Source organism: Hyperolius riggenbachi, chromosome 12 (genome assembly GCF_040937935.1).
Source record: "Hyperolius riggenbachi isolate aHypRig1 chromosome 12, aHypRig1.pri, whole genome shotgun sequence".
Taxonomy (NCBI): domain Eukaryota; kingdom Metazoa; phylum Chordata; class Amphibia; order Anura; family Hyperoliidae; genus Hyperolius; species Hyperolius riggenbachi.
The window spans coordinates 240,533,898-240,556,660 of NC_090657.1; positions in this window are offsets into that span (position 1 = coordinate 240,533,898).

A 22,763-nucleotide genomic window follows, 5' to 3' on the forward strand; every position below is an offset into this window, starting at 1 on the left:
CCTGGCTTCCCACACTGGCCCCGCCTGTGCCTGGCTTCCCACACTGGCCCCGCCTGTACCTGGCTTCCCACACTGTCCCCGCCTGTGCCTGGCTCCCTACACTGGCCGCGCCTGTGCCTGGCCTCCCACACTGGCCCCGCCTGTACCTGGCTTCCCACACTGGCCCCGCCTGTACCTGGCTTCCCACACTGGCCGCGCCTGTACCTGGCTTCCCACACTGGCCGCGCCTGTACCTGGCTTCCCACACTGGCCGCGCCTGTACCTGGCTTCCCACACTGGCCGCGCCTGTACCTGGCTTCCCACACTGGCCCCGCCTGTACCTGGCTTCCCACACTGGCCCCGCCTGTACCTGGCTTCCTGTACTGGCCCCGCCTGTGCCTGGCCCCCCACACTGGCCCCGCCTGTACCTGGCTTCCCACACTGGCCCCGCCTGTACCTGGCTTCCCACACTGGCCGCGCCTGTACCTGGCTTCCTGTACTGGCCACGCCTGTGCCTGGCTTCCCACACTGGCCGCGCCTGTACCTGGCTTCCCACACTGGCCGCGCCTGTACCTGGCTTCCCACACTGGCCGCGCCTGTGCCTGGCTTCCCACACTGGCCCCGCCTGTGCCTGGCTTCCCACACTGGCCCCGCCTGTACCTGGCTTCCCACACTGGCCCCGCCTGTACCTGGCTTCCTATACCGGCCACGCCTGTACCTGGCTTCGCATGCTGGCCCCGCCTGTACCTGGCTTCCCATACTGGCCAATAACCTGCGGGGGATTCCGAATACAGATTGGCATTGTGTGGTGGGCAAAGGTGGGCAGGTTATATATACGGTAAATCCACACACTGGTTACATTTATACACTGGGGAGGAGGGCAGCGGCGAGGCGGCAGGCTCTGCTGATTCCAGAGAGATCTCATGCTGAAATCGATCAGGAATCCGCCTGCAGTGTATGAGCAGCCAGCAGATCTCTTTATTAAGCTGGCCACTAACGGTCCAATTTCTAGCGAAAAATCGTTCAAGCGATCAGAAATTCTGATCGGATTGGTTGGAAATAATCTCTGTTGATGGGCACAATCTATAATGAACGATTATAAAAACAATTGTCCGATTAAATTTTCGTCAAAACAAAATTTGGATTTTCTTGTTGGTCGTGATAGATAGGAAGTAATGATTGGTTAGTTGATGGGGTAGTAAACGATTTTTCGTCCGATCAGAATTTCTGATCGCTTGAACGATTTTTTTTTTGCTAGAAATTGGACCGTTAGTGGCCACTTTAATCAGATTCCATCAGAGAGAGATTGGTCTCTTGGTGGTGTCTGCCCATCACCGTTAGATGTATAGCCAGCTTTACATTCATATTAGTGCAGATTGAGCAGCTCGGAAGTGTAAATGATCAGAGATTTGGGGGAGTCATTTTGAAATTTAGTTTGTATTTAATTTTATGTTTCAAGATTTTATTATACTCAAATCTCTCCTAGACCCCTGCGTGACATGTTTTGGTAAGTTACAGGAAAAAAGGGTTATGAAAATTAACAAACGCTTTTTGGTCAGAAATCCAGGAAAAACTGAACGCCAAGGAGATAATCTCATCTCATCTCATCTCACACTTCTGGTAATTGATGATTTACAAATTGATTGCAACAATCTACAACTAGAATGGTACAGCTTGCAGCACTACTGCATTACAGAGTGCAGGCAGAACCCCCCTCCCCCCCCCCCCCAATCCCCCGGGGCTGCTTCTCATCGTACTGCAAGTCTATAAATTGCTCAAAATCAATTGCAAGTTGGTAGTGTGACAGAGGACACATCACCATGACTGATCACGTATCACACAAGAACCGGGAAATTAAACCCAAGGTTTGTTACCTTTAAAAGGAACCCGAGGTGTGATGGAAGCTGCCATATTTATTTCCTTTTAAACAATACCAGTTGCCTGGCAGCCCTGCTGATCTTTCTGGTCAGTAGGGTCTAAATCACACACCTGAAACAAGCATGCAGCTAATCCAGTCAGATTTGTCATAGACATCTGACCTGTTCCATGCTTGTTCAGGGGCTATGGCTTAAAGTATCAGATGCAGAGGATCAGCAGGGCTGCCAGGCAATCAGCAAACAAGTTGATAGACCAAGATCAATAGGCAAGGAACCGATCATTTCCTAATGGGAATGAAGACGAAACTGTTCCATGAAAACCAATCACCTTCCACCACTTGATCTCAATAAGATTGCACAAAAAAAAAAAACACGATTTGCTGTCTGAGCTAAATCTGTACAACTCAGTGCTACACACATTGCTATGCTGACACAGAAAGGCCGTGGGAAAAATCCTATGTGCAAATGTGACTGGGAAGAATGTAAGTGGATTTTTGAATAAAGTTTTTAAGATTTGAAGTGTACCAGAGCTTGTTTAAAGGGATACTGTAGGGGGGTCGGGGGGAAATGAGTTGAACTTACCCGGGGCTTCTAACGGTCCCCCACAGACATCCTGTGCCCGTGCAGCCACTCACCGATGTTCCGGCCCCGCCTCCAGTTCACTTCTGGAATTTCTGACTTTAAAATCAGAAAACCACTGCGCCTGCGTTGCCATGTCCTCGCTCCCGCTGATGGCACCAGGAGTGTACTGCGCAGGCACAGACCATACTGGGACTGAGAAATACACTCCTGGTGACATCAGCGGGAGCGAGGACACGGCAACGCAGGCGCTGTGGTTTTCTAACTTTAAAGTCTGAAATTCCAGAAGTGAACTGGAGGCGGGGCCGGAGCATCGGTGAGTGGCTGCGCGGGCACAGGATGTCTGCGGGGGACCATTAGAAGCCCCGGGTAAGTTCAACTCATTTTCCCCTGACCCCCCTACAGTATCCCTTTAAATAAAGAGATTTTCATTCATACCTGGGGCTTCCTCCAGCCATATACGCTCCGATCGCTCCCGCGCCACTGTCCTCGGTCTTCTGCAGCGCAGGTACTGGGTCCCCGCCCCGCACTTCCGTCAGTGGGAGCCAGTCTGACATAAGAGAAGCGCGCCCTCTACGTATCTCTCCTGCGGCTGCTGGAAACAGCGCACTTCTCCTGCGTAGACTGGAGCCGACTGGCTGAAGTAACGCGTCCCGGTACCGATGCTGCAGAAGACTGAGGACGGCAGCGCGGGAGCGATCGGAGCATATATGGCTGGAGTATCACGCTATGTGAGTTAATTCTATTTGAGGCAACAACCAACTTGATGCAGAGAAGTTTAAAGCGGCAGAACCTTGAAGTGCTGGAGGTTTACCTGCATAGCGCTTATCCTGACCAATCTAATAGTGGTCACACCCATGGGCGGTGCTACATCGGGGCTCTGCCCCTTTCCCCTCTGGAAATCACTGTGCCCCCCTTGCTCAGTAACATACAATAACATACAGTTAGCGGTTTCCAGCAGCGTACACAGCACTGGATAGGGTCTGTAAAAAACTCTTCATGTCAGCCCGAGTCTATGGAGGCGTTATGTAATCCAAGGGTCTTATCTATCTGCCATAAATACTCCACAATCCTTGCAAGCTCCAATGTAAATAATATATCTGGATGGAATGCTCCCCATACAAATTGATCACGCAAATGAGCCCCACCAGCCGGTCATCGTGCCCCCTTTGAGCCCCCCAAAATTTGAAGCTGGAGCCTTCACTGGAACAGTGATGATTTTATGAAGAGACATACATATTTTTATAGGACAGTTGTGTCTGACTCTGACCTCTATGTGCGCTTGGACTATTGGTCATTAATTATACAGAATTGGAGGGGGGGGGGGGGTGTCACCTGATAGGCCATAATTCATACATTCAGGTGAAAGCTCCCCCTCCCCAAGAAATGCGGCGGTGGCGGGCTTTTATTTAAACTTCTTCCAAGGCTCTGGCCAACTCCATCTGCATGCAGCGGCCCGCCCCTAGCTTGGCAGTCGCAGCCTAATTGGTGGCAGTCGAGCAGGGGGCGGGCCACGGTACTGCAGACGAACGTTTCAGAAGATCTTCAGCAGACTTCAGAAACATGGCGAGGAGCGTGACTGCGTTCCTGAGGAGGGGGGGGGGGGGGGGCGGGTATCAGGAAAGTAATCAACCCCCCCCCCCCCCCCATCCAGAATGTCCTCTCCGCTCTAATAGATAAGCAACAACATACTAACCTTTCAAGAAAAGCATTTCTTTGCTACAGCTGGCACAAATCCTGCAATAAATCTTCAGTGTGCCTACTTCCTGCTTTTGTGGAAGCAGACATAGGGTTAACATCCTGTGATTACAAATTAGCTGGTCTGCCGAGGCAGCCAGCTGACACAGCTGAGAGATCAAGTTACAGTGGTGATTAGTCACAGATGAGGGTGAATAAGACAGGCTAAACTCTCTAAATACAGACATTTCTCTCCTGTGCAAGAGTTCAGGTCCACTGTAATACAGGCAATCCCCTACTTACAAACAACTCAAGTTACAATGCTTCAGAGATACAAAGTTGGCTTCAAGTACAAAATATACTATGAATACAAATTAGCTGCTCTGCAGTGGCAGCCAGCTGACTCCGCTGAGATCAAATTACAACTAGTGATTAGTTACCAATGAGGGGGAGTTAGACAGGCTAAACTCTCTAAATACATACAGGGTGCGTTTCTCTCTTGTTTTCCTTCTGTCCTGTGCAAGAGTTCAGGTCCAGTTTAGGACAGAGCCTGTAATGAAGGCTCTGTTTCTTTATACTGGAGGTACTCTTGCTATTGGTTTCTATCTATGACGGCCTAAAGCGACCCATAACTGGGAGTGGGCGGGGTGATGGGAGGACATTGTCACTCTGCAGAATGGGCAGCAAGGCATGAAGAGGATGAAATATTTAAGATTCAGTTCTCTGTTCTGCTGGATATCATCTCGTGGTAATCTGATGACTTACGCAGCCTTTGGGGACGTTCCAGTACCAAAAATAAACAACCAAAATACTGGCTTTGTTTTGTCATATAAAAATAAACCTGTTTTCTCACGATCACATGCTGTGCCAAGAGATTAGATAGATTTTACCATTGCTGAACAACAGTTATCTGTCATGGAACTGATAGATTCAGAGTGCAACTTAGAAAAAAGAAAGTTTATCTGAGGTTTCAGTGTCATCGTAGGTATGACGCCACGGCAGACGACTAAAACTGGTCATACATCAGTAGACTCGGCAGCCGATCGACCATCAGAATCACTAATTATTGAATCTGATGAAAATCGGTGCTGCCAAGATCATGCCAGATTGACAATCCTAACAATTTCTGGGAAATTTCGGGCCAACATGCTTGATTGGGTGTGCGGCGGTAACAGCATGTGATAATCACAAGCAATGGAAACCCCTTTCCCCCCAGTGTGGCAATCACGTGGGGCTGTGTATGGACGGAAGGCGGAGCCTGCGGCAAACACAGGCAAGTCATGTATGGTGCACTGGACACCGGGAGGGGGTACATTGGACATTGGGGGGGACATTGTTGGGCTGACGAGGCCGATTCCTGATCGATTTCAGCATGAAACATTTCAGCATGAGTACATCAATCCAGCCACAGCTTTAGTTTGTAAAATTATTAATGATCTGAGTTTGGCTTACAAAGACAATTCCACACCTACCTTTAGAGGATACCACAATTGACATGTGGCATAATGAGATAGACATGTGTATGTACAGTGCCAAGCACACAAATAATTAGGCTTTGTTCCTTTTTTCTTTCTCTGCCTGAAAGAGTTAAATATCAGGTATGTAAGTGGCTAACTCAGTCCTGACTCAGACAGGAAGTGAATACAGTGTGACCCTCACTGATACAACTATAAAACACTTTCCTAGCAGAAAATGGCTTCTGAGAGCAAGAAAGAGATAAAAAGGGGAATTTCTTATCAGTGAGGGTCACACTGTAGTCACTTCCTGTCTGAGTCAGGACTGAGTCAGCCATTTACATACCTGATATTTAACTCTTTCAGGCAGAGAAAGGAAAAAAAGGAACACGACAGTTATTTGTGTGCTAGGCACTGTACATACACGTGTCTATCTCATGTCATATATCACTTCGGGTATCCTTTAAATCAGGGCTGGTTCAAGTAACAATTGGGCCCTAGGACAAAATTGGCCTGGGGGCCCCCCAACAGACACCCCCGACCAAAAAGCGTCATTAGAGGCCCTTTGTTGCAGCCAAATGTACCTCCTGGGCCCCTGAGCTGGCTGCTGACCCTCCCCCAATCCAGTGCTGGGCCGAAATTACGCATGAGCGTAATTACGCATCGTAATTCAATGTAAATTTACGTGTAAGCGCTACGCGTAACTTACGGTCTTACGCGTAATTATTTACGCGTAAGCAGTTAAGTGGTATCGTAATTACGCTGTCTACCGTAATTGCTAGGTATGCGTAATTTTACGAACACTTACGCGTAATTTTACGCGTAATTACTAACGTAAAAACTCCCCTTTTCTAAGAGTAGCCAATCAGTCAACATCCTAAGCAACCAATAGTATCTTCTCCCGCCCTTAAGTATAAGCGTACGTTTTGACGCATACGAATGATATGTACGCAATAACTGTCACATTGACGGCTATTGCGTACACATCGTCCGTATGCGTCAAAAAGTACGCATTAATGGGTATTACGGCACTACGCGTAACATCGTAGCGTAAGCACCTACATTACGGTATCCTTACGCGTAACTGCGTAAGTTAACGCGTAAATACAGTGATGAACCGTAGATAATTTCCTACGCCGTAACCGTAATTGCGTAATAGCGTAAAATTACGCGTAATGATCCGTAAGCGTAGATTTTTCCATTACGACCAGCACTGCCCCAATCACCTCCCAACTTAACAGGCTCTGCAGAGTCCCTGGGGAGCAACAGTTAAGATGGGGGAGGGACACCTTGGGGGCCCTTACAGGCTCTGGGGCCCTAGGGCAATTGCCCATTTTTTCCTATGTTAGCTCCGGCCCTGCCTTTAATTAGCACATCCAAAGCTCCTTTCAGCATGAAATTGATGGGGAATCAGCCTGCGGTGTATTGGCAGCCGACAGATCTCTCTCTAATTCATCTTTATCTGCCCATCATCGCTAGATGTAAGGCTACCTTACCTGAACCAGCCAGACAGGTGCCCTTTGCTCAAATGGCCACTTTGCTGTAGTTTGAGTAATTTTGTTCTTTTCTGTTTTTTGCCCACTTAGTTGAAAACATATTAGAGAACAGACTGGTGAGTATCATTGTGTCCCCCCTGCATCTCTCCTCCCGACAGTTCCACAATGTAGATGATGATATTTCATAAGAGACACACTGTTCCCGTATCAGAGTGCACTTGCCTGCGTGTTCTCCCCTCTCTGGGCTCCCCGCTGCGGAGTGACGCTTCCCCTCGTTTCCATCTCATCTCCTCTGGGTGATTCAGCCCTGCACAATACACAATCAGTGAGAGAGGCTGCGTCAGTGGAGGGTGCGGAGTGTGGCGACCCATCTGCCGGAGGACGAGTACGCTGCCTACACATTCTACAACTTCATCACTACACGGCGGATCTGCCGAAACGTCACATAGAACCGCCAGTGAGAGGCTAATGACTCCAAACTGCATGCTACTTTAAAGCGTGATTGTCATCCATAACATCAAATTCCATTTACCCACTGCTCTGTGTTTATTATGCCGTTTGACCCTGCATTGCAAGCATTCCAATATTATCATAAATGTGTCTGCTGTTATCTTATCTCAGTCAGCTTGACTCTATTCCAGTACATTGTAAGGAAGCTTGTCACTCATCACTCCTCCCACATTTCTGCTCCTCACTGATTGGCTGAGGGAAGTTCAGTGTGACAGGAGGCTGAGAAGGGAGAAGCTGCTGAAATATGATCTAGGCTGTGCTCACACGTGTTTACAAAGCAAGCTAGATAGGACAGTGCAGTTTCTAGGAGAAAAAAAAAATAACATTGGGAGGAAATGACATCAGGATTGGCTTCAGCCAGAGGCAGTAAAAATGGAAATGCCTGAAACAGTTTTCTCTTTATTTGCTCTATAAAATTCACTGAAATCAAAATGGGACACGTAGTTTATGTTTAATCGTGTTTCCGTTTGACATTTAGCAGAAACTATGAATAACGTTACCGTAAACTAACATGTACAAATACATGTAAAGTATAAATAAGATGTATAAACTAAACAGTACAAAACATTAGTCGTAATCTCAATCATATATTTTTGTTTCAGAAAAAATTTAGTGGCTGATTTTTTAAGGCCAATAACATCTTTCCATAAATCAAATGGTATTTTAGTGTTACTGACTAAGGCGCTTGAAAAAAATAATAGGTTTGTCTTATTACTACTAAACCTAACCCTACTCTCACACAGAACCCTCCCTCTACCTATCCCTAACCCTAAAGCCGGGTCTACACGGAGCGATTCGGCGGCTCGATTAGCCGCCGGATTGACTCTGCCGCATCCCCGCGCGTACCCGCTGCGTCCCCGCTCGTACGCGCGTGCGTCGGATTCGATCCCCCCTCGTCCGTGCCTGCGCCGCTTATCTTCTGCTCGATTCCCCGCTATTGTTCGCTCGCAGGGAACGAGCGGGGAATCAGCCGCGGTGAGATTGGACCTGTCGGATCTTATCAATCGAGCCGCATTAGCGGCTCGATTGAAAAGACACATCGTGCCCTGTAGACCCGGCTTAAGACCCCCCTGGTAGTGCCTAACCCTAAGAAAGTTAAAACGATACTTTTTAAAAAAAAAAAAAAGAAAATTGTGAAAACAAATGTTTTAACAATATTTTCAGTTTTAGTATTGTAAAAACGATAAACAACAATAGGCGTGAAACAGATTAAAGGGCACCTGATTCTCCCAGTTTTGCGCCCAATAGCCGATATTTAGCATTAGAGTCAATGGTGGTGCCCGATTTGTCCACTTCTCACATGCAATTTCCCTGCTTCCCTGGGCATGGGGTACTGGCACTGGGAGAGGACAGGAGAACACACTGCGGTGGGCAGTATTAGCAGAGGAGGGGGGGTGTTGGGGGTACAACACACAGCTGGGGTGCCCATAAAGAGGACGCCATGCCCCAACCACGCCCTCTCTCCACCACCAAAAAGCCATCCTGTCCGATCAATTTTGGTCAATTGATCAAAATTACAATCGGGCGGGGAATATTGTATAAGCTATGTACACACCGATAGATAAAATTGTGTGAAACGACCAATGGATGTCCCTTCCACGAATATCACTGAAGAACGGTGCGATGCGAACGACAGAAGAAGACAGCAAACGAAATGGCAAGTGATCGGCTCGCTAAACGATTCAGGATCGAGGTGAAGTGCAGCAGACGTTATCTGCAATCATCGATAGTGCTGTGCTGACTATAAACGACTCTAAACGGGTGTTTAAATGGCGCGAGCGCCATTGTGGATCGTTCATCAAGCCATCCTCCTCAACATCTGAATGAGTCGTTCATCACTGAGTCGTTCATCACTCTCACATGATGACTTTTCTCCCTCCTGTACGAAGCTTTAAAGGTACCCGTTACCCATACATTACACACATCTTTCGAGTGATAAATTGATCGCATTTATTGGGCGATCATCTACAGTGTGGTTGATGGAAAGTGGATCGACTTGTAAGGTCCCCTACCTACAAAAAGCTTCCGATAAGATATATCTAGGATCGGAAACTCCCCGGGACTATGGGCGTGGCTTATGGGCATGAACCCCTCCTCTTCCTGCTTCCTTAGTATATATTTGGTCGCCGAACACGGCGCATCTAGCTCTGACTTGGGCTGATCTATGGGGGGCAATTTTTGATTTTAATTCTGTGGTGATGTGTATGATGTATAGCACTATGTAACATATGTATAGCACCTTCTGAAGAAGCCTTTGTGGTGAAATGTGATCTCATTAGGGTCTTTATGTACAGCACGATGCACATGTTCTAGCACTTTGTAAATAGCCCCCCTTCTTTGAAAGGGTGGTATTTAGGACCAGTACTAATGAGGGGTCAGCTGGGGTGAATTATTGTTTCACAGTAAGCGACCACACTCCGGTCCTTACCACCTTTTGCAGTGATTACCCCAGTCGCTCTGCGGGATAGCTACACCCCACTCATATATATTGTAAATGAGTGGAGGGGGATCAGCAAGGACCCCTGCAGTATATGACTGTGCAGACATATTTATGAATCTCACTGCGTGAGCAATACTTATAGCGTACTGCTATTTTTAGATTAACTACCTAATATATTAGCAGGTAAATAGAACCTGACTCAGTACTAATAGGGTTGTCATATTGACAGTGGTGTTTGAGATATTTTCCCTGGTACATTTTCTATTCGGTTCGTGTCTGTCCACAAAAGTGATGGAAAAGATGTTTCAAGGGATCTAACACCTGGAGGGAGCATGGCGGAGTGAGATACATGCCAAAAGTCCCCGGGAAAATTACGGATTTGACGCAGAGCAGGGTTATAATCCCTAATGGGCAAAAATCGCATTGCATTCCTAAATTATACATGGATCAGCAGTTACTGTTAGTGTACTGCTTTACACTGACAGACCAAACTCACTGTGTAACGCACCGCAAACAGCTGTTTGTGTAGTGACGGCCGTGCTGGACTGGTGCGCACCATGGCAAGAGTGCAGGCCGTGGCGGTTTTTAAGCCCATATGGTTGCCAGGCTGAGGTAGCTCAATGACAGAACAACAGTGATTGAGTGTCCAGCTAATCGAATTTGGTCTGTCCACAATGAAGCAACGACCTTATTATCTTGGGTGTGCCCCCCAACACACTCATATAGGTCATTGCTTCATTGTGATACGCAAGACCCTTCACTGCGGCAAGGTAACGATCACGAAGGGGAATTCACACGTGTACATGCCTTTTGTTTTGTTGTTGCAGCCGCAGTGCAGCCAGAAAAATCAGGCAGGCATGTACACGCACAAGAAAAATTATTATTCTTTTTGTTAGCAGCGGCCTTAAAAATTCAGGAATCCAGCTGGAGTCCTGGACCCTGTTGGTGGTGGCGGAGAAGGCAGTCAAGCGGCCTGCAGGCAGAGATGCTGTGTGTGGGGACTGACAGTCTTTGGGCAGGCAGTAGCCCTCTGGGATCCATGCCTCATTCATTTTGATAAAGGTGAGGTACTGAACACCTTTTTGACCTAGGTGACTTCTCTTCTCACTGACAATGCCTCCAGCTGCGCTGAAGGTCCTTTCTGACAGGACGCTTGAGGCAGGGCAAGACAGAAGTTGGATGATGACAGCTCTGGCCACAGGTCAAGCCTGCGCACCCGGTAGTCCAGGGGTTCATCGCTGCTCAGACTTACGATGGTTCTTTCTCTACCATTGTTCAAGCTTACATCTACTTTTTAAAATTACTTTTTCTGCTGTCTGTGCAGTTCCTTAAACGAGAATCTGTTATGGAGGGCAAATCTGCCATTCATTCAACTGTGTGATAAACTTTCCATGGTACCTTCTCAGTACCATGGTGACCACGGGTAACGGGCCGGGAATCAGGGTTCGATTCCAGTCCGGAGTGGGAGCCTGAGAAACGGCTACCACCACACATCCAAGGAAGGACCCACTGTGCCGTATAAGCATGGCCGGATTTCCGCACAGGCCACCTAGGCCGGTTCCTAGGGCGGAAACCTGCCGACAGGAGAGCTGGGGCGGGTGTCACACACCGGCAGCAGAACAGCTGTTTTTCCGTAATTTGCTGTCTGTCTGTTGCTGCGCTGTCCCCAGTCTCCCCTGCGTGCATAGTATAGAGCAGAGCGCCCCTCCCCTTCCCTTCTCTCCTCTGTGACACTATGGGGCGGGGCTGAGAAGAGACAAGCCGTGAAGCCGGGAGATTTGAGCCCAGGAGGAGGAAGTCAGCAGACGGGTAGGCAACTGGAGTCAGCGCTGTGAGGATTGAGGAGGGAGAAGTGTGTGTGTGCAGAACTACAGGCATTTTACACACTTCGTCCTAAGCTGCTGTGGAGTCCTGAGTGACCAGCTGTCTCCCTCTCCCTCCTTCTTCCTCTCCCCCGGAGCCTGTCACTTTGTGACTTCTGAAACTGCAGGCTGCCTGACGCTCCCCTACTGTCCTGCTGGCTTCTATCACTCACTCACTCTCCATACATCCCCCTCTCTCTTTCTGTGTTGCAGCTCTTCTCCTCCCCTCCCACAGTCATTTCCCTGTCACACAAACAAGGCTATTCATGTATGCCATGTTCCTTTTGTTATTACTACTATAGCCACACTCTAATGCCCTACCATATTATTATGATGTATTTATATGGCACTGATATCTTCTGCAGCACTTTACAGAGTCATGCCACTGACTGTCAGAGGAGCTCACACTCTAATCCTACCATAACCATAGTCTAATGTCCTATCATTATGTATTTATCTAGCGCTGATACCTTCAGCAGCACTGTATAGAGAACATGGCCATGTCACTGACTGTCATAGGAGCTCACACTCTAATCCTACCATAACCATAGTCATAGTCTAATGTCCTATCGTTATGTATTTATCTAGCGCTGATACCTTCGGCAGCACTGTACAGAGAACATGGTCATGTCACTGACTGTGCTCTGGGCAGCCCACAATCTAACCCTACCATAGTCATAGTCTAATGTCCTACCATATCATTATTATGTATTTATGTAGCACTGACATCTTCTGCTGCACTTTACAGAGTACATAGTCATGTCACTGACTGTCCTCAGAGGAGCTCAAACTCTAATCCTACCATAGTCATAGTCTAATGTCCTACCATATTATTATTAAGTATTTATACAGCACTGACATCTTCTGCAGCACATTACAGAGTACATAGCCCTGTCACTGACTGTCCTCGGAGGAGCTCACACTCTAATCCTGCCATAGTCATAGTCTAATGTCCTACCATACTATTATGTATTTATCTAGCACTTATACCTTCTGCAGCACTGTACAGAATGCATAGTCGCTATCCTCAGTCAATTTAATCACCTTAATCTTGTGATCAGACTCTCTAACCTGAGATGGTACACTGGACTTTACAGTATATATATACTCACCTGGGACTTCTCCAGCCCCATAAGCCCTGTGGCCTCCCTCTGGCCTCTTTGCCCCTCTGTTCTGGCGCTATGACTCCCGGTAATCCTCTGCGATGTGGGCACCCTCTGTCACGCTCTTGTCCCCAGGAGCGTCCTGTGCAGTACTGCTGCGCAGGCACAAAATGCACCTGGACGCAGCAGCGCAATGAGGGGTGCACGTCTGGACGAGCTGCGCATGCGCAGAAGAGCACTTCCAGCCGGATTACCGGGAGGCATACATACCGGGAGGCTACAGTGCTCATTGGGCTGGAGGAAGCCCCAGGTAAGTATAAATAAAGCCCAGTGTACCATCTCAGGGTCACATAAATTTTAACCCTTTTTCCCACAATCCTATTGTCAAATTCCTAGCCTTACCCTAAATTGCCAAAAGGCCTAGCCTTTAATCTCCACTAACCACTTTTTTTTTGTAAATGCCTAACCCTAATATCCTGATCTATCAGATCCTAATACCGCTGATTGACATGGGGCGGCTGAAGGTAGTGGGCCTTGGGTGGTAAAAAGTACAAATCCGGCCCTGGTGACAACTGGAAACTTAAAGTTTCGCTGCGATTGGTCGCGATGAGTTGTCTGAGATAATTAATTCCACTGACAGTCCTATAAATCAGCTCCAATGCTGCCGAGGTATCAAATATTGATTTGTGTAGATGACAGAATTGTGAAACAACCAAACATGCCTTCTGAATGATAAGAGGAAGAATTCTGGGTCATTAACCCCGCCGTCCATAAGGCATGAAGCAAGAGATGACACTTTTTTGCTGTTATTGGCCCGTCCAGACCAACAGTAAAGCAGCACAAGTTATTATCCTAAATACTGTATGAAACAGCTGGCCGGGAGAATGGTCACGTGACCAATGCACTGCAATATTTTTATCTCATGACTAGCAGGCTATACTCACAGTCCCCTGGAGACCGCACTATATCTATGCCCCTCCCTCCACCTTGGGGAGCCACTCCCCTAATTCACTCTTATGGAAGAGGAGTTGACCCATGCCTTAGAGAGTAATGGTGTCCATTAACGGTACAATTTTTTCACCAAATTCGATCTTTCAGTGCGATTTTTACGATTGAATTGTATCGAAAATTCACCTTTTATGAAGGAAATCGAAAAGGAATGATTCTTTGCTCGGTTGCTAAATAGGGTAAAATTGATCAGAAAGTTGAATTTTATGATCGAATTTGAAGAATCAATCGTTCAATAAATATGAACAATCGATAATTGCCTTCCGATTAGTTACGATCGATTGCATGGAAAGATCACATTTAGTGAAAAATTGGGCCTGTACAATTTATTAGTAGGCCTAATAGTGAAAGAGAGGGCTAGTAGTTCGGCTAGTGTTAGGGTCTGTGCAAAACGTTTAAAGAGAAACCGTAACCAAGAATTGAACGTCATCCCAATCAGTAGCTGATACCCCCTTTCCCACGAGAAATCTATTCCTTTTCTCTAATAGATCATCAGGGGGCGCTGTATGGCTGATATTGTGGTGAAACCCCTCCCACAGTGTGATGTCAGGACCATGGTACTGACATCCCACTGTGGGAGCCTTGTTGCATTGTGGGAAGCAACAGCTGTTTTCAACTGCCAAAAAAGCAACTTCCACTGACATCACCTGCCAGCAATAAAAATTTCACCATGTGATAAATGTCAGAATGTAAATCAGGGATAGGAAATATTGTACAATGGGCAAACACTGACTAATTTATAAACAATTATTGTAAAAAATAAGCACTTTTGTTGATTGCATTATTTTCACTGGAGTTCCTCTTTAACTTGACCTCTTTTATGTCAAGATTCTGCATATATGCAAATAACATTGTGCTACCAGCGTACAGTGTCGCCTCACCCTGCTAACCAGAATCTGGTGTCTCTGTGTGGTGGAGGCTGACATCTTGTTTTTTTGTTGAAAATCTAAAGACAATGTTACTTACAGATGTGTTGTTCCTACCGTAAGTGACATTCACAGCTGCTGCTGTCACTAAAGGGTTATCTCTGCCTCAAAAATCTGAGCGCACAGACTGCTCTGTCGGTGTCCTCTTGCTTCTTGTCTAAACCATAGTCTTTCTTCTGCAGCCTCGTTTGTGGAGCAGAGTCACAGGAATGAGTGCTATCTCTTGTCTGAGCAATCCTCTCTACTCCTGTTCACCCGTATCTGAAATCTTCTTCTTTGGATAATTCGATAATCAGTATTTTTTTTTCCACACGCTACCCTTTTCTGTTTAGCTGAGCTGTGCCGAGTTTCGGTAAGATTTCAGCATAAGAAACACTTCCCATATCTATATATTTCTGTATATTGAATGTAGTCCTGCCCTCCCAGTGATGTCACAGCCTAGGCTGATTTACTATGCAGATCCCCCCTCCCGCAAGCATTCTGGGAAGCCAGATATATTTTGTACTGGCTTTGGAGCAAGCATTCCACAGAGATGTACCTGCCAGGAGTAAAGATGTCTCCACTTGGAAAGATGTTTACAATGAGCAAACACTGACTTAATAATTTGTAAATGAATATTGTATAAAAATGCAATTTTATTATTTTCACTACAGTTCCTCTTTAAAGCTAATGGGAATATGTAAAAAAATGAAACCAGATACTTACGTAAGGAGAAGGAGTCCTATAGAACCTTCCCTCTCCTCTCCCTGCTGTCCTTGTTGCAGCGGCAGCTCCTCCATTTGAATCCCCGCTGTAGGGAACTTCGGAAGTCTTTGGGAGCCGAGTCCTTCCAAAGATAGATTGCTCCATACTACACACGTGCATACCTCCCAACTTTTTGAGATGAGAAAAAGGGACACTTAAGCCACGCCCATGCTACAACCCTGACCACGCCCCACCACACCCATAGTCATGCATACCATAAAGATTTCATAAGAAAAATATGTTGTTGTATAATTCAAACCACACTGGTCCTTTAAATTGATATATTACAAATTTTAAAATGTTAATATGAAGGAAAATTAACCAGGATAGAAAGGATGGGAATAAAGTTTAGAGTCAATCAAACATGTTTTTAGTAGAGAAATATATATATTTACAAAGAAAGAGGGACAAAGTCCTGAAAGAGGGACAAATGAGGAGGAAAGAGGGACAGAGGGACAGGGCTCCCAAAGAGGGACTGTCCCTCCGAAAGAGGGACAGTTGGGAGCTATGCACGTGTGAGAGAGAGCAGTACGGAGCGGCCAGTCTACCGGAGCACTCGGGCTCCTGAAGACTTCAGAAACCTTCCTTCGGCAGCAGAGAGAGAGCAGTATTTGACCAAAGTGGTCTAATACTGCTACGGGGGATCCTGCGCTGGGACGGGGACTGTGAGAGGAGCAGGGAGGCTCTATAGGACACTGAGCCTTTCCTCTCCTCAGGTAAGTATCTGGCTTATGTTTTTAAGGGATGGCCCAGCCTTGGAGAACTCATGGAGAAGCACATGCTCAGTTTGATCAGCTGATAGATTTGTAAGGTTCTGATTTGCTGGTCCTAATCATGTGTTAAACCAGGAAGTCATCACAGCAAATCAGAACCTAACAAATCCATCAGCTGATCAGACTGATCACATGCTTCTCCATGAGTTCCCCAAGGCTGGGCCATCTCTAATGTTTTTTACATATTGATTCCCATTCACTTTAACTTCGCACTCATAAAGTTAAGATGCTTATTTTATATTTTCCCTAGAGTTCCTCTTTAGTTATCACCAATTAGTTTCCGTCTCGGTTACTGTTATAAAAGCGAGCTTTACGGCGGCAGGTTTTTCAGCGCAGCTTTTCCCCGTACCACGAGTTAGCACATTCTTATTAGCAACAGGCATAATAGAACAAAGATTGAGTTTGTAATTGACTGCTGCTACGAGCATGCTGTGCTATTTTGCATGTCTCAAAAGATCGGCAAGGCAAATTTGCCAGGGCCTGTCAGAATACGGGCAGCCAGCTCTCATTTCCTGATAGCAGTACATTGCACAATCACTTGTTATACACAGATATCCACCGGGGCACCGCCAGGGATAGACAGGCTGATTTCTCAAGACAGGCGCAAAGAAAGTGAAGCAGGCGCCCACTGCCACCGATCTGCTATCTGCTGGTAAATAAAACAGTCCTGATTTCTGGCCCTGGCAACCTGCTACTCTGTTGCTCCGGTTTTGTTTGCATTTGTGCCCTAGAGAATCTTACAGTAACACATAGAACCAGTAGCCAGCTGGAAGAAGAAGACTGATGATTTCTTGCTAGCAGGGCTGGATTTACAATAAGGCATTGTAAGCACGTGCCTACAAGCACCGTATGAGGGAAAATCCAGCTCACTGGCCTCCCCAAGTTCCTCTCTCCCTCCTTCCCTATGCAGAGTCCTGAGCAAAGTGTAAATCAGAGGTTACTCACCCAGCTTTTGGCATTTCACTAATGAGACCTCCCCTTCATTAGGGGCACCTCCAGCTACTTAATGCTGAGTGTACCTCTGGCTACCTAATACTAAGAGGCACGTGTAGCTACCTACAGGGGCGTCGCTAGCCCTATTTTGGGGGGGGGGGCACATGCCCCCAATCTGTTCTGGGGTGCCACGGATCTCTTCGCGCCGCCACCCCCTCTGTCAGCGGCTTCTTCTAGCCGCCGCGTCACTCAGACCTCAGGATCAGGCGGCGAGCCGGCGACTAATCGTGCGGGCGCTAGGACCCAGCGCCCGCACTGATATGCGGAAGTGACATCACTTCCGCATATCGAGCGGGTGCGTCCGGCGCCCGCTAGTACTGGTCGGGTCGCCGCTGATCCTGAGGTCTGACTACACTGCCAGGTGAGGGGGGAGCGGCGGCGGCTAGAGGGGGGGCCTCCCTGTCACTCACTCACTACCTAAAGGGCCTCCCTGGCACTCACTCACTACCTAAAGGGCCTCCCTGTCACTCACTCACTACCTAAAGGGCCTCCCTGTCACTCACTCACTACCTAAAGGGCCTCCCTGTCACTCACTCACTACCTAAAGGGCCTCCCTGTCACTCACTCACTACCTAAAGGGCCTCCCTGTCACTCACTCACTACCTAAAGGGCCTCCCTGTCACTCACTCACTACCTAAAGGGGCTCCCTGTCACTCACTTACTACCTAAAGGGCCTCCCTGTCACTCACTCACTACCTAAAGGGCCTCCCTGTCACTCACTCACTACCTAAAGGGACTCCCTGTCACTCACTCACTACCTAAAGGGGCTCCCTGTCACTCACTCACTACCTAAAGGGCCTCCCTGTCACTCACTCACTACCTAAAGGGACTCCCTGTCACTCACTCACTGCCTAATGGGGCTCCCTGTCACTCACTCACTACCTAAAGGGGCTCCCTGTCACTCACTCACTACCTAAAGGGGCTCCCTGGCACTCACTCACTACCTAAAGGGACTCCCTGTCACTCACTCACTAGTCACTACCTAAAGGGACTCCCTGTCACTCACTCACTACCTAAAGGGACTCCCTGTCACTCACTCACTACCTAAAGGGGATCCCTGTCACTCACTCACTACCTAAAGGGGGCTCCCTGGCACTCACTCACTACCTAAAGGGGCTCCCTGTCACTCACTCACTACCTAAAGGGGCTCCATGTCACTCACTCACTGCCTGAAGGGGCTCCCTGGCACTCACTCACTGCCTGAAGGGGCTCCCTGGCACTCACTCACTCCCTAAAGGGCCTCCCTGGCACTCACTCACTGCCTAAAGGGCCTCCCTGGCACTCACTCACTACCTAAAGGGGCTCCCTGGCACTCACTCACTGCCTGAAGGGGCTCCCTGGCACTCACTCACTGCCTAAAGGGCCTCCCTGTCACTCACTCACTGCCTGAAGGGGCTCCCTGGCACTCACTCACTGCCTAAAGGGGCTCCCTGGCACTCACTCACTACCTAAAGGGGCTCCCTGTCACTCACTACCTAACTGGAGGTGCCTGTCACTCACTAGCTAACCTGGGGGTCCCTGTCACTCACTACCTAACTTGGGGGGCTACCATATTAAGGGGGCATTCTGCCTATTTATGTGAAATGCTGTCTATTTATGTGCCTCATGACTGCTGAATTTGTCTTGTTGGGAGCCTTATGATTTGTTGGGGGCCTCAAGATTGCTGAATTTGTCTTGTTGGGGGCCTCATGATTTGTTGGGGGCCTCATGATTGCTGAATTTGTCTTGTTGGGGGCCTTATGATTTGTTGGAGGCCTCATGATTGCTGAATTTGTCTTGTTGGGGGTCACATGATTGCTAACTGCGAGACTATGGGAAAAACGGAACCCTTATCATATGAGACAATAGCATTAAAGGGAATGCCCAAGCAAAATAAAAAAATGAGTTTCACTTTCCTGGGGCTTCTACCAGCCCCCTGCAGCCATCCTGTGCCCTCGTAGTCACTCACTGCTGATCCAGTCCCCCGCTGGCAGCTTGCCGACCTCGGAGGTCGGCGGGTCGCATTGCGTACATTTTTACGCATTCCCGCTAGTGCAGGAACATTAACACATACATTTTTACGCATTACTGGTTCAATGCGTAAAAATGTACGCATTGAACCAGTAACGCGTAAAAATGTATGTGTTAATGTTCCTGCACTAGCGGGAATGCGTAAAAATGTACGCAATGCGACCCGCCGACCTCCGAGGTCGGCAAGCTGCCAGCGGGGGACTGGAGCAGCAATGAGTGACTACGAGGGCACAGGATGGCTGCAGGGGGCTGGTAGAAGCCCCAGGTAAGTGAAACTCATTTTTTTATTTTGCTTGAACCTTCCCTTTAAACCTACTTTTTTAGATTTTTAAAACAGAAAATAAAACTGGGAGGTTCTAAAAAATTGAATACATTTTTCAGGAGTAGGATGGATAAAATTGTTTATCTTCACAGTTTATTTTCAACTTGGATTTTCCATAATGTTCATGTATGAGTTAAAACATTTGTACAGTATTTAGTTTAAATTGCTGTTGCTACTTTGCGATAGATAAGTGACTTTTGGGTTGCAGTTTGGGCACTCGGCCTCCAAAAGGTTCGCCACCACTGTCATAATCTGATGTCCCACCATTGCTAGGTTCATGTAAATTTGTCTCCACCCTTTACCACACCTATATTCTGGTCCATGGCCCACCCATGTTTCGGTGCGGCGCGATAAGCACGCCGCACAACGTGATCGTCATATTTTTGGCACGCTAGCTGCAGTGTGCTGAATTCTGCTGCCTACAGTATGTACAGTATACGCTGTTCTCTAGTGCCTGCACTGTGTGCTGATTTACCTCCAGTGTGTACAGTGTAAGGTGTTACTCTGTGCCTTTACTGATTGTAAACCAGCTATATTGTATGCTGATCCCTGCTACTTTCAGTATGTACAGTATTAGCTGTGAAGCCTGGTACACACATACAATTTTGATTAGCCAATTTTAGCTCTGTTCATAAAATTCAATGTCTGTTGGCCCACTTACTGCACGGGGGTGGTAAAATTGGGGGTCAGTGATTGACCAATCAAAATTGTATGTGCGTTATACATCTTTGATCTATGCCTATACTGATTGTAAATTATCTAAATAAAGGACAGGGGGCTCCATCCAATATTTCGATGGGCAGGCCCGTTATCTGTAGCTTACACCGCTGCTAAGTTCATGTACATTTGGCCCCACCCATGGCCACGCCCACTCACCTCATGGCCACGCCCATTTTTGCCATATACCTCCCCGCCTGGTGCCCACAGGTGCCCCCGATCTCCAAGGACCCTAGAAACGCCCCTGGCTACCTACAAAGGGCAGGGAAAGTAGGAGAGAGGTAACAGCTGGGACAGCCAGCACACTTGCGTTGTGGTTCGGTGGGGGTTTGTAGGTCCATGGAGGGCGGAGTCTAGGGTGCCAGGACATCTGTGCCTATAGGCTCCTGTGATGTAAATCCGGGCCTGCGTATAAGTAATGTACCTGCCCTGACCGTGCTTTGCAGACCAGGCATCTGTGGTCAGATGCACCCTTGATACCAGTCACTGCATAGCTTTCACTGCATCTCTGTGACTGCACACTGTATTATGCCAGTCACTGCATAGCTTTCACTGCATCTCTGTGACTGCACACTGTATTATACCAGTCACTGCATACCTTCCACTGCATCTGTGTGACTGCACACTGTATTATACCAGTGCGCAGTCACACAGATACAGTGAACAGGTATGCAGTGACTGGTATATAAAACAGCGTGCAGTCACAGATGTAGTGAAAGGTATGCAGCGACTGGTATAATACAGTGTGTTGGCCATGGTACAGAATAGCAATTAGCAAGGGCCAGCTGCGGCAGACAGGGCTGTATATGCAGTGTCAGTGGCACACACACGAAAAAAAACCATCCCAAGAATATTAGCTCTTAAAAGAGCTGTTTTGTGGTGCTTTTCAGCAACAAATATCAGCAAGGCGCAAGCTAACAAGACCTAACTAACACTTTTCCTATCTCTGCAGCAACCTCTCCCTTCTCTCACTAAAGCAGGCAGCAGACAGAGTGAGAAAATGGCCGACGCAGCAGCGTTTTTATAGGGGAGGTGGGGATCCAGGAGGAAGTGCACCCTGATTGGCTGCTATGTGTCTGCTGACTGTGATGTAGAGGGTCAAAGTGTAGCCCAATTATGTAGTATGGGGGGCGGCTTGAACTCTCTTTGTGTTCGCGGTTCACCGCGAATGTGAACCGCTCGGATTCACACAAACAAGTTCACCGGCGAACCATTCGGGCCATCTCTACTCATGCCCCACACACCACAAGTGAGATCCTGGCAATTCTCTTTTACTAATCGAGCTGACCGATGTTCTGCCTCCATGCTCTTAAAGCCAAACACAAAAGAAACAATTGCTCACTCCCACACAGCACTCTGCCATTGAAATTGGTCAGCAGAGAGACTAGTGAGGCAATACAAAGTGCCCCTGTGTCTGCAGTTCCAAGTCTAGAGGAGCTGAAAAATACAGCTGTATATTATGTGACCAGCAGGGGGCACCGGGTGCAAGTAACCCTCTGCAAGCCCCCCTCCCTATCCCTGACCTGTACATGACGCTGCAAAAGTAAGATACTCTGAAACAAAAATGCATTCTGTGTAAATCAAAACCATGTGGACAACAGCCAATTACTTCAAAATCCACAGATATTTTCCATCATTCCGATCGAGTTAATGGAACAGATATCGGCCAATTTCCATTGATGGAGCAGGATGGAACACAACCGTTTCTCCCAAGATCCAATGATTCTATCGAGTGGTCAATTGTACTTTAAAATAAAGTAATGTATGGGAATCTTCATTGTATGGACAGCTACAGGTATTGAAGTCACCTCTCTCTACCGATGATGGGCAGATCGACCAAGAGACAGATCTCTCTCTGATCTAATCTGATTGGAGGGAGATCTGTTGGCTGCCCACACACAGGCCGATCAATTTCAGCATGGAATCCCTCAGGAATCGGTCTTGCGATAGCGCTTATTCCTGAGTGACATCACACAGACGCACCGCGTGGTGTTCCGGGGAGACAGCCGAGGAGACCAGGAGTCGCGGTAGCAGGACAAGTGAGACTGCATGAGCACCAGGATTCGGGGGGCATTTTTACATTTTGGGGGAACAGCAGCCGGGGGTCCGTTTCGTACCTTGGTTGTCAAGATATTGCATGCCGTTACCGTGCAACCAATTGACCACGTCAGACAGAGATTTTCCAGCATGTCCGATTGGGACATTCGACCGGTTGTGAACCAAATTTGGTTGAATTGATAATTGGGCATGCCCGTCTTGTCACCGATTTTCATCTGATTCAATAAAATTATTG